At 34.6% G+C, this 13,678-nt stretch overlaps 1 long non-coding RNA gene across 1 annotated transcript; it reads right to left on the bottom strand.

The window, feature by feature from the left end:
* Positions 1-1,469: 1,469 nt before the first annotated feature.
* LOC133191531 (uncharacterized) lies at positions 1,470-2,559 on the bottom strand. The gene is made up of 2 exons (XR_009721721.1): positions 2,505-2,559; positions 1,470-1,651 (listed from the first exon to the last, which is right to left on the bottom strand). It is a non-coding gene; the product is annotated as an uncharacterized LOC133191531 (long non-coding RNA).
* Between the last annotated feature and the right edge of the window lie 11,119 nt (positions 2,560-13,678).

The raw sequence follows: 13,678 nt of genomic DNA, 5'->3' as shown, positions 1-13,678 counted from the left end.
TTTATTTGTGAGAATTCTATTTTGCAGTCTGCTCGCAAAAAAGCTTTCTCGCTTATAATTGTATTAAGATAGACTATGTTAAACAAAAACCAGAATTCGTGAAAATTTACTCTTGCCTTAAATGTTTTTACCCTGCGAATAAAGAATAAAAATATGGTTATTTACAGTATTTAAATTATAACCCAGAAGTCTTTGTGGTACAAATTGATACAAAGTGAAAACACGATGCTTATTAAATAACAATGCTTAAAAATAAGATCTCTCTAAAGGTAGCATCATTTCGTTACCTTTATTTTTCTTTAAGGATCCAAAATTAATTGCGATAGAATATATGAACTCATTTGAAAGCGCATGAATCTGCATAAATGCAGAATTCTTTTTAACAGAAAAGTAGTAACAGTGCTTTAACCAGTGTTTTTAACAAGAATAAACCGTTAATTTAATAAAAAATAAATATATGAATAAATAAATCACGGATTCATCATTTCTGTCAAATCTTCAATCTGCAGATCGAATTTTAATTGAAGACTTATATAAGTTAATATTCATTGCACAAATGTTCTTAATTTTAGCTTACTGGTCTCCTCCTGGCGGAGACCAACCATGTGACTTCCATCGCAGATGTCGTAATGACTACCACTGTTACCGTGGAGAATATTGTCAAACTATGCCCCAGTACCCACTCCTTAGTGGCTACTCAACTTGGCCCCAGGACTCACTACAGAGTGGCTACTGCTGTACGCATTGTAAGTATCTGTCCATGTCTATGATGTAAATACAACAATGACGATATATTATGTTTAATCTCTTCATTATAATTGACTTTACTCTAAACATTACTAATATGTCAAATGTTTTACAAATCCCTTATTCTAATCATCTCTCTATTCACAGAAGTAAGAGTGTTGACTATCACTATAACAAGAGTCGCATTGCAATATTAACTGAAATATAAAATACAGTCTTAATTATGTATATTACAGCTCATAATGGAAATGGAAATGGAAACGGACATTATTAGACCTAAAATGGAACAAGGTAGATCACTGGCTTATTGACAACACAGCCTGAAGTTTTAATTAAATGTAACTTGCAGTGATAAATGGTCCGTCAGTATTTGAATAAAATATTGCATCTAACGTTAGCTGTCTTTATTGATAAGATTTACTATTGCATACTGTAACTACACAGGGAAAAGTGGCTCGCATGATTTTCATGCGTTTGCCTTTTCGCATGAAATTTATGCGAAAATCATACAAAAATCATGCGAAAAGTCCCACATGTGAATTCCATGCGAATGTTATCACACAAATTTCATGCGAAATTCATGCGATTTTCATGCGACTAAAATTTCGCATGATATCCATGCAAATTCCACTTTGTCTGTTTTTCGTGTGAAAATCGTGCGATATTCACAAGAATATTATGCAATATTAATACCATATGAGGAAAAGCAATGAACAAAAAAATTTAACATTTCAATGTTTATTTAGATGCATCTATCACAGTGAGTGGTAAAAAATTGCCAGTCTCTGATGATCCTAATATCATATTGTTTGGATGCTCCTTATGAATCCATTTACATGAATGATGGCTGTGTTTAAAGGCAGTTTTTCAGTCTTTTTCAGTCTTTTGTCCTGACAAGCATTTCCTCCAAAGAAATTAAATCATAAAATTTTTTATTAACTACCCATACTGATATTCCAATTGTTTCAGTCAAAGGGGCTAACTCCTATAATTACTGAATAGGATCTGTCATTACATACAATAAATTCCATGTTATCACCTGAAAGGTCCATGTTTTTTCAACTTGTTTATGTTAAACTGCACTTGTATTTCATGTTTTGAGCAAAACAGAAGACCCTGTGTTTTGTACATTAATAACTGCACAATAGAGGCATATGTCAGACATCAGAACATGATATTGACCATACAACTCTCTATATAAGTGGTGATTTCCCTAAGAACCAGCTACCGGCCAAATTAATCGCTTCAATTGATAAAAATCCGCTTTGAAATAAAAAAAAAATAAAATAAAATAAAATTTAATTGTTGTAAGGTCCACAGAGATTTGTCATAAACATCAACCCAAAGCCAGATACAATTGATCTCTAATGCTTTACTTTGAAATAAAGGGAAAACACTGTATAAGGTTGTTATTGGAACCTATTGTCCAAATTAGATATAAAAGTCCATTTTAGTTATGTATTCCAATTTGATTTATGAGTTTTACAGACATTATAATGCTGAAAAGATGGATTTTTTAAATCTGCATAAAATAATTAGAATATATCAAATGCAACAGTTTAATTATTACATGGAATTTTTTTCATTCATAACCCTCACATTTGTGAGATTAATCCCCAAGAAAATTGGATCTTTTGTGGGACCTGCGTCCTAAAATATTTTGTGTGATACACTGTAAAAGTCGTGTTTACTAGTCTCTGCACATGTGTCAGAACAATATACACAATTAAAAATCACTTTTAATGTTAATTACTTACTCAAAATTTAGTAAAGCCTTCAAATAAATGTCGCTTAGCATAAAAAAATGCATAACTTCATTATGACTTCGATGAAACGGAACCATTCGATTCACCTGGCCATGTTACGTTGAACTGTTGAACCTGAAACGAAAACGAGATCCGAATTTACTCTGAAAATTTTCGTTGCAAAATGAATAACAATAAGAATCTACAATTTAAACACAAAATATGACAAACAATTAACAGTACATACATATTCACCGTCGTTTCAAGGGATTAGAGCACATAAATCCCAAAGGAAACTCTGGAACAAGCCACAGGAGGGTATACTCGTTTTTTTTTCTGTAACAGGAAGTGCAAGTAGAACCAGGATATATCTGCCAGTCCATTTCGTATTCATCACAGAATCGGGAAATATCTAAATAACTATAATTTTTGTCCTTTAAATCTTTATTTTGAAAATTTATTTCCGCGTCGAAGTCGGAACTTTGATGACTACGGGGTATACACTTATTTTACGAAACTAAAAGAAGTTTTTTATGGAATGCCGTACGTCACATATTACGTCATGATGCGGCTGAGAAAGCAGACAAGAAAGAGCAGAGTAAATTCAACTGCATATTTTCTGTAAGTTTGTCATATTTTTATCATCTCCTTTATCACCAGATGAATGTAATATAATTTATTGGCAATATACATGTATGCTGACAGCTTAATAAATAGATATGTTGAAATAAGATGGACCTGGCACAGGCACTCTTTGCCTGTTGCACCTGGGTCTGGTGTAACCTCACCTAGCAATATACAGCACTGTAAAGTTATACATGTTTATTAGGATATACCTAATTTTTAGGTCACCTGAGTCACTCAGGTGACCTATTGCTATCCGTTCTCGTCCGTCGGCGTGCGTCGTTCGTTAACATTTGAACATTTTTAGCTTCTTCTCTGAAACCGCTTAACCAATTTCAACCAAATTTGGCATATAGCATCTATGGGTGAAGGGGAACAAAAAATGTGAATTTCATGGTCCCTGCCCCCCTGGGGCCTAAGAGGTGGGGCTAAAACCACCAAAAATAATGCAATCTTTAAAAATCTTCTTCTTTACTCCTGGACATCAAGCAGTCAAACTGTTGGCATCATTGTAAGAAGCATTGAGCCCTCTACCAAAATTGTGAAATCCATGGCCCCAGGGTCAGGGGTTCTGGCCCCAGGGTGGCGCTATATAGATCATATAGTGAAAGTGCATTATTTCTTTGAAAATCTTCTTCTCTGCTCCTGGGTATTAAATAAGGTAACTAAGCACATAGTTATGATGAGCAAGAGTGCCTCTTTCAAAATTGTGAAATTCATGGCCCCAGAGTCAGGGATTCTGGTGTTAGGGCGGGGCTCTATTGATTATATAGTGAAAATGCATTAATTCTTTGAAAATCTTCTTCTCTGCTCCTGGGTATTAAATAAAGTAACTAAGTACCTTGGCCACAACTTTTGAATAGTTAGTACTAGGGCTTTCAAATTTCACAGGTGTATTTCTTGTGACAAGACCTTAGGATATCAACAATTTTGACCTTGCCCTTTGAGTTTGACCTACTTTTGAAAAACTTTAACCTTGACCATAACTTCTGAACTGTTGATGCTAGGGCTTTTATATTCTGCATGTATATTTCTTATGACAAGGTCTTCCCCCTGAATACCATTAATTTTGACCCTTTGACCTTGGAGTTTGGCCCACTTTTAAAAAAACATTAAGCTTGACCATAACTTTTGAATGGTTGTGCTTGGGCATTTTTGATCTCTCGACTTTGCAGTTTGACTTGCATTTGAGAAAGTTTAACCTTCACCATAAGCTGCCATACGGGGGCATCAGTGTTTCACAAACACATCTTGTTTTTTCCCTACACTTTGTAATTACATATGAACTAACTGATAACAGGAATTTACAGACTGATTTGTCAAACTTTTAAAAAGAGGAATAAGAGAATTAAATTCTAATTTGAACATGACTTTGTAACCAAGGAAACAATCTTAGGCTCATAACTGATATAAAGGTAGCTTGTGTCCAGAGATGAGTCTTGACCCAGTACCAAGGGCATTTTAGATATGTTCAAGGTCAAAAGGGTACAAATGTATTAAATTATTTTCATTCACAACACAGTAGACATACCTGAGACAAAACTCACCTGTGACTCAAAGATATATCCCAAGACTAACATAGGGTAATTTGAACTAGATATGTTTTAAGGTTGCATAATTATGACTTGAGGCAGTGAAACAATCCTGCCTGTTGGTCATTTAAGCAATGTAGAGGTAACAGGAATTGAAGTTTAAAGTCTTGGCCATAACATAATTGTATATTGAAAAAAGTAACTCCCAAAGATCATACTGCCCTAATGGTTGATAATGATCATAAGATATGCCATTTTCATGACAGAGGTCATAAGACAAGGTCAAGGTCATAGACTTGATAGAAGTATCTCAGAAAATGCAACTTTTTATTGGAGTAGTATGTGGAGAACATACTTGGCATACAGGTGATTATGACCAAGAGGTATTAATCCTACTTAAGGGCCTAGGGTTTTAGTCATAGTTATTTTAAAAAAAATATTGTCCATTATGAATTTCAATAACCTGAGATTGTTTACTATTGTATTTTCAGCTATAACGACAACACCCTCTCAACAGAATCCTCAAGATAAAGAAATCTTATGTGATGAGAACCTCAATAAAGAAGATAGAAGAAGATCAATTGTTTTAGTTTTCAATGTAGAAATTGATGTCACAGATGTCTTTATTTAGTCAGGGAGTCCAGAAAACAAGTTTTGATTCTTACAAATTCAAGGTTACTTTTTGTATAATCATGCATTACTTGTGTCTGGATTAACTGACTAAGTAAGAAAAAGAGAATTTTTCAAGAAAACTTCATTTGCAAGAAGCAAAAATTCTGTTTCCAAGGAAGAAGGATAGAATTAATGGATTAGGTTTGGTGCACTCATAGATAATAGCTTGATATTAATATCTGTGGTACAAAAAATATGCTTGTCTTCGCATGATATTCATATAAAACCTGGGTTCTTTTTTTCACATGAATTTCATGCGATTTTCTTTTCGCATGATATTCGTGTGAATTTCATGTGAAAATTGCATGATATTTTCGTGCGAATATCATTCGTGGTACTTTCCGTCTCCTTCTCATGCGAAGAATTCGCATGATATTCGTGCGAATTTTATATGAAGTTCATGCGAGCCACTTTTCCCTGTGTAGTATTGTAACGGAGACAGTTACAAATATTCCCAAACGCTCTCCCTACTCCCTTTTGGTGCTTAATTCCCTATAAGGTTCATTAAATTAGGCAAAATCTTTGTAGACTTTCACAACTTATTTTCCAAAGAACATGTATTTTGGGAAATAACAATCAATGAGCATATAATAGATACTGCTGTACGTGATTTCAAGAATTTCACTGAAAACCTCAGAAAGTTTAAGCAACCCTAATATTAACTAATCAGAATTCAGCATACATGCCTGCATTCCCTCGTATTCATTCCTGATGATTCCATAATGTAGGGACTTGTTTTATTTACATACACTTTGAATTTCCTTTTCTTTTCCTTTCTGTTTCTTCTATTTAAAAAAATCATTTGAATAGGCTCCAAAATTATTCAAAGAAAATATATCTTAGTTTTGTTACAGCAGAACATATTCGTTCAATCAGGAATTTCGCCGAGGAAGAAAAAAGGCTTTGTTTAGGTATATATAACAATAACATATAAAAATAAATAACAATAACATAACAAGAGTCGTATTGCAATATTAACTGATATATAAAATACAGTCTTAATTATACCCGCACTTTCTAAAGAAAGTTCGGGTATATTGTTTTTACTCATGTCCGTCCGTCCGTCTGTCACTTTTTCTTCTTCCTCAAACTCCTCATATACTCAAACTTTTACACAGTAGCCTAATCATCTTTTGGGAGATGGTTGGTGGTGTCCTGTACATGTGCAGTAAGGTTTCGGAATTTTCATTTTCACCCTGGGGTCAGATGGGGGTCGAAAAATGACTTTTTTATGCAAAAAGCCTCTGGTTCCTTGAACTCCTCTTACATTTTACACAACAGCTTAGTCTTCTTTTGGGAGATGGTTGGTGGTGTCCGTAAGTGCAGAAAGATTTCGGAATTTTCATTTTCACCTTGGGGGTCAAGTTGGGTCGAAAAATGAAAGAATAAAGAATGATAAAAGAAAAGTAGTAAGAATGTGGTGCTTTAACCAGTGTGTGTAACATGAATAAATCATTAATTTAAAGAATAAATAAATACGGTCATTTTGAATCACTGTGTTAGCATTTTAACCACTGTGTTAAATTTTAACACAGATACTAAGGGTGGATCAAAGTTAACGCATTGTTAACACATGGTTAAATGCTAACAAACCTTTGAAAAACACTTAACCATGTGGTCAAATTTAACGCATAACAATAGGTTAACACCAGGTTAGAGTTAACCACCTTTTTTAAAAAAAAAAAACGGGCCCAGGCATTCATCACCGGGCCCAGGCATCCTGTCAAATTTTCAATCTGCAGTTCGAATTATTTAAAATAATTGAAGATTTAGAAAAGTTAATATTCATTCTACAAATATTCTTAATTTCAGCTTACTGGTCTCCTCCTGGCGGAGACCAACCATGTGACTTTCATCACAGATGTCGAAATGACAATTGTTGTTACCAAGGAGAATATTGTAAAAGGATGATGCATGCCCAACTACTCATTTAAGAGTGGCTACTGCTGTAGACATAGTAAGTATCTCTCCATGTGTATGTAAACAAAACAATGAAGATATATTATATTTGGACTCTTCATAATAATTGTTTTTACTCTTAACATTACTAGTTTGTCAAAATGTTTTACAAATCCCTTTTCCTAATCATCTCTCTATTCACAGAATTAAGAGTGTTGACTATCACTATAACTAGAGTTGTATTGCAATATTAGTATGAAGTATAAAATGCAGTCTTAATTATGTACATTACAGATTATAGTGGTAGTGGATAAAATGGACAAGAATGGAACAAGGCAGATCACTGGTTTATGGACAAAACAACCTGAAGTTTCAAATAAATGTAACTTGCAGTTATAAATGTTCCATCAATTTATAATTGAAGCATTTGAATGAAATACTGCATCTAACGTCAGCCGTCTATACTGATAAGATTTTCTATTCAATACTGTACTTTGTAAGGAATGATACAATGGGCCTACCTTCCAAACACTGAACTGACTCGGACTAATTTAATGGAATGGTCCGAAATCATGTTTTCCCCAGTTTGGACAGGTATAACCGTCGGCTATATAAAGCGCTGCAGAGGCAGCATTGCTTATTCTGATGTCAGAAGTAAACTCGACAGGAGTTTAAAAAGTAGAGAAGGTAAATATTAAAGCAGTTATTTGCTTAAAGGGAGATAGACACATCTTCGTTACCAGTTTCGTTAAAGATTTTGATTTCTCTATTTATTTGAAAAAATAATTAACCTCAGTTTGATAAATTGAAATTGTTAGTAAACAGTGCCAACGGTATTCATCAAAACCATACAACAACACCTTTGTCTGTAAATATGATTGATTGATTGATTGATTGTTGTTTTACATCCCATTCGAGAATTTTTCGCTCATATAGAGACGTCACCATATACCGGTGAAGGGCTTCAAATTTTGACCTTTACACGGCACTCAGGGCCATTGAGCAGTGAGGGATCTTTATCGTGCCAACGCCTGCCGTGACACGGGGCCTCTGTTCTTAAGGTCTCATCCGAAGGACCCACAATATACTTTAAAGTCCCGAGCGCATGGCGAAGGAACAGTTGCTACCCATTTTTTATCGACTTAGGTCTGTCGCGGCCGAGATTCGAACTCACGACCTCCCGATCACGGAGGGAGCGCTCTACCGACTGAGCTATAGTGAACGGTGTCTGTAAATATGAGCACGAGCTCTATTATTGTTAATGTGTACGTTTGAATGTTTAAATCACTTATCCCAAATTTTTTTAAATTTTTTGAAGTTACTTGTACATAATTCTTCTTATCAATCAGCACTACATTCATATAAAAAAACTCGATATAAGAAAATTTTATGTTGAGTGTTCAGATTTTCAGTACCAGAATTATGATATCTTATTAGTGAAGAAAGTTCACACAATAATTTACGCGCATTAATTGGCATCATGTATATTTTATTTTTACTAATTTACTTAAAGATTTAAATATCTATTCATTTCTATGATTATATCTGATAAAAAAAAGATTGAGGTTCAAGTTATTGATAAACATTTTACATTTTCAGATTAAAGAACTAAAGTTTATAGCACTGTTCTGTTGCTCACTGATATGCATATTACCCCAAATTTCCAAGTTTTGTGTTATGCTGCATTAGCAGAAATATGAAATATACTTCTCATAACACTCTTCATATAACCAGAGGAAACATACCTTAAATTTAGCTTATGAAAATTCAAGAATGTTTGACAAATGCAGACAAATTCGTAATTTGATTAAGTCGTAGCTAAACACGTTTTCATAAAAAAAAAAATCAGTCTTGCAATCCTCCATTTTCACGTTGAAGTCTAGAACAAAATCCTCTTCAGTGTTCTTGTTCTTCTTCTTTCAACTACAGTCATTACCACTTATATTTTTATTTATAGTTAAATGTTGAGATGTCAGTTATACACCTTTAGAACCCGAATAGATCAAGGAAACATCAAAAACGAAATTTTAACAAAATTTTATAAACAAAACAAAAGTAAATTTTTACATCAAAAACAGATAAAAAAAAATCTGCAGACCGTCCCGGGAAGTGTCATGGAAAGTGTAGTTAACTGATCACAGTACCTCTGGTTCATATTTTCAGAATATTTTTTTTTTTTTTTTTTTTTTAGAATTTCCTCTCACGTATTTTCAAAAATGAAATTGAATATAAATTCACAAATAACACATAAATCACTGTTTCCTAAACTTTCACAATGTTGTTTGGATATCTTTGGATTTAATCAATATATTTTCAAAGAGTTGAATTCTTTTAAACACATACCTTTTAAATGCTGGTCCCGAGTTGTCCGTTAGGGCTGCCGTATCTTACTCTCTCACACATATGCTGATGTAACTGCATAACCAAGACAATCCCTCTCGCCCTTGACTGGCTATTGTATCCATGGAATGTAAGTACCCTGCCCAAGACCTGTGTCATTTTACAAACGGGACAAAAGCCTGAGGAAATAGGACCCTGGGGAAAAATTGTAAAAAAAAAAAAAACCCAATACTAAATGTGTAGATTCTAACTATATAAACATATTTTACAAATTACATTTTCATGTCCGTAAATACCTGATGTACTTTTGGGCACCCGCCCCTGCTACTTCATAACAAACCAAACAGGTCTAATCGTGGCTATAACTTCCCGGGTACTACCCGAACACGAGCTCTCAGGTAGATAAAATTGCTAATCGAGGGGCTCCCCACAGGATGAAGACCAATATCTATTATCACACGATAGGGGTATCTTAAGGAATAAATTTAGTTTGTTATATTAAAAAAGACCTAAACAATCACCTTAAAAAGTCCTAAATACAGGGAGGTCCACTCTTCCAATTAGCGACAGGACTTCATTTCTATTATAAATCTGTCAAAGATTATGCGCGACGTTCGGTTCAGTATGAAGGGGAAGACCTAACACTCTTCAGAATGGATGAACAAAGATCCCTTACAAACAAAGATACATAGCGGGTTCAAGTAAATATTTTACAAAGCCTCTGTCTTTAACCTCACTAAAATATTACCAGCAGTGAAGGAGAAACTTCAGGAGTACTGTTCAACAATATATTCGAGAAGTGGTGTAAATCAGATGTGGATACTTAAAAATTCCAAGGAACTTTTGGAAAATTTGAAATTCGCAAAATTTTACCAAAATCAATAACATAAAAACTTACGACATTTCAACTCTGTATACAACCATTCCGCATGATAAATTAAAGTCCAGGCTTTTACATATCACTGACAGCTGCTTTTTCAATGAAAATGGAACTCGTAAATTTACTTACCTTGTCATTAGTCACTTGCAAAATTATTTTGTTAAAAAACATTCTGATTGCACACCCAAGTACTCTGAAGTTGACATTAAAAAGATGCTTGAGTTTTTGATTAACAATATCTATGTGGTTTTTGGAGACGAGGTCTTCCAACAATCTGTTGGAATTCCCATTGGTACCAATTGCACCCCGATGTTAGCAGACCTATTTTTGTATTCATATGAAGCAGAATTTATTCAGAATCTTATACATAAGAAAAAACTTCTTGCTGTGGCTTTCAACTCGACATTTAGATATGTATCGACGACGTATTATCAATTAACAATAGTTCATATGTCGACATGAGATACCCCATTGATCTTGAAATAAAAGATACCACAGTCTGACACACCTGTTTCATATTTGGATATTTTACTAGAAAAAGACGTTAATGGTAATCTAACAACAAACCTTTCTGATAAACGTGATGACTTTAACTTTTCAATAGTCAACTTCCCTTACTTATGCAGCAATATACCCTTATCACCTGTATATTGAGTGTATTTCCCTTAGTAGAGCACGCTCTACGTATAAACAATTTCTAAAATGAGGTAAGTTATTGACAAAGAAGTTGATGAAACAAGAATATCAACAGTCTCGTTTTAAGTAATCATTTCGTAAGTTCTATGGTCGATTGATTGATTGTATATTATTTTACGTCCCATTCGAGAATTTTTCACTCATATAGAGATGTCACCATATACCGGTGAAGGGCTTCAAATTTTGACCTTTACCCAGCTCTAAGGGCCATTGAGCAGTGAGGGATCTTTATCGTGCCAACGCCTGCCGTGACACGGGGCCTCGGTTTTTAAGCTCTCATCCCAAGGACCCGCAACTTTCACTTCAAAGTGCCGAGCGCATAGCCAAGGAACAGTTGCTACCTATTTTTTATCGGTCGAGATTCGAATTCACGACCTCCCGATTACGGAGCGAGCGCTCTACCGATTGAGCTACCGTGAACGGTTTCTATGGTCGATACAATGACCTTGTCAGCAAATACAATCTATCATTACGTCATATGCTGACTGACGTTTTTCAAACTAATTGTTAGGCTATTATTTACACACTGAATTTTAAATGGATTTTTCCGTTATTTACCGATTATGACAAGGAGCACACAGCGGGTGTGACCGGTCTGCAGAGGTGCTCACTCCCCCATGGCACCTGATCCAATCTGTTTTTGGAGGTCCGTGTTTGCTCTGCTCCCAATTTGCATTGTTTTAATGGACTTTGGGCTTGAGTACTGTTCGTTATCTCCATATTTCATGAAGTGTTTTAGAAATATATTAAAGAATAGTTTTAGAAAATTAGAATGCGAACCATCTATCGTTCCGGTTTTACTAAATCAAAGGTGATAAAAGAAATAGAATTTGATTGATTGTATGTTTTTAACTTCCCTTCGAGAATTTCTCACTCATACAGAGTTGTCACCGTATGCCGGTGTAGGGCTTCAAATTTAGATCTATACTCGGAACTCGAGGCCATTGAGGAGTGAGGGTTCTTTGTCGTGTCAACGCCTACCGTGACACTGGACCTTAATCTTTAAGGTCTCATCCCAAAGACCAGTGAATCACTTCTAATGCCGGGAGCTTGGCAAAGGAACAGTCTCTGTTTATGTTTTTGTCTTAGGTTTGACGCGGCGCGGCGAACGATAATCGAACCCGGGCCTCCCGATCACGAAGCTAAGCCCTACCACTAGGCTACCGTGATCGGTAAATAGAATTGGAAAGATTATGTGAACAGTACATTATGATTCAAGTAGACAAGACTTGTAACAAGATCGTGTTTGTCTGAAAGGTTCATTATTTTAACCGTATTATAGAAGAACTCAGTTTTATTTCTATGTCTGGAAATCCATCTTATACTCACATTTCACTTTCTTTAGATGAAATTCTTCAAAATCACAATTTGATCTTTAATGTTAAAGACGAGTTTGATCTTCGTTACCTATACTGGATTCCATTCCTAACTTCATAAGAAATCTTACCATGATACATTGTTCATACATAGAAATCCAGCAAATGCTCTACCAAGCCCCTTTCTTTACTCTTCACAAAAATATTAACCGCTGTAGGAGAAACATATTCTAGAATAGGTGTAAATCATTTGTGGATTCTCAAAAACTCCAAAGAACTTTCAGAAAATTTAAAATCACCTACTTTTTCAAATGTAAGTAACATCTAAACGTACGACTTTTTAACACTTTATACAACCATTCTTTACGATAAATTTAAAACTAGGCTTTTTTTTAAATATCATATGCCTCTTCAATAAAAATGAAACTCGGGAACTTTCATATCTTTTGATCATCAACAAAATTACTTTGTTAAAATTAACCGCATATACACACCAGTACTTTACATTTGATTTTAAATGATCGCTGGAGTTTCTCATTGACAACATCTATGTGCAGGAATATAGAAAATACTTTTAAATATTGCATAAATAAAGATGGCTTTGATTCAATCTTTCGTAGTTATATTTATTAATATAAAATAACGCCGTTCCATTATTTGACATAACGCTTTTTCAAATAGGCCGGGAAGGGGCGGGGGGGGGGGGGAAGGGCACCCCACCATAATTTTTGGGAGAATAGTTTTGCTATAGTTTAAATATAAGAATTCATTTATTGGCTGCTTGGTTTTTCGGGGAGGGGTCTGTTTTTTGTTTGCTTGTCAATTTTTTTGGGAGGTTGCCCCCCCCCTTATATAGATATGATAGATTATGAATTGATGTCTGCATGATAAGTTTTTGTATCTAATAAGATTTCTCAGAAGTTTTGGGGGAGGGGCTGCCTGTGTTTGTGTATAGGAAAGACGTACATGGTCGGAAGAGAATTTTTTTCTATTGGCTAGCACATTTAAAGAGTATGTTACAACTTCGTACAACTCCGTAACCCCCTCCTCTCAAAACTCGCCACTAAAGATACGCTGACAAGAATCTCGCACGGTACTTGATTCTAACACAATGTGTTACAATATTTTTTGTACAGTTCTCTATTTTTTGCATACGCAACTTCAAATGTACTAATATTGCCAAGCATACTTAGGAATTTTAAAACAAATGTAAATTAAACCTTTTTT

The sequence above is a fragment of the Saccostrea echinata genome, unplaced genomic scaffold (genome assembly GCF_033153115.1).
Source record: "Saccostrea echinata isolate AGI-Se365-2 ecotype Australia unplaced genomic scaffold, CSIRO_AGI_Sech_v1 ptg000023l, whole genome shotgun sequence".
Taxonomy (NCBI): Eukaryota; Metazoa; Mollusca; class Bivalvia; order Ostreida; family Ostreidae; genus Saccostrea; species Saccostrea echinata.
Note: the sequence above shows the minus strand (reverse complement) of the source record. Positions and strands in the feature narration are given on the sequence as shown.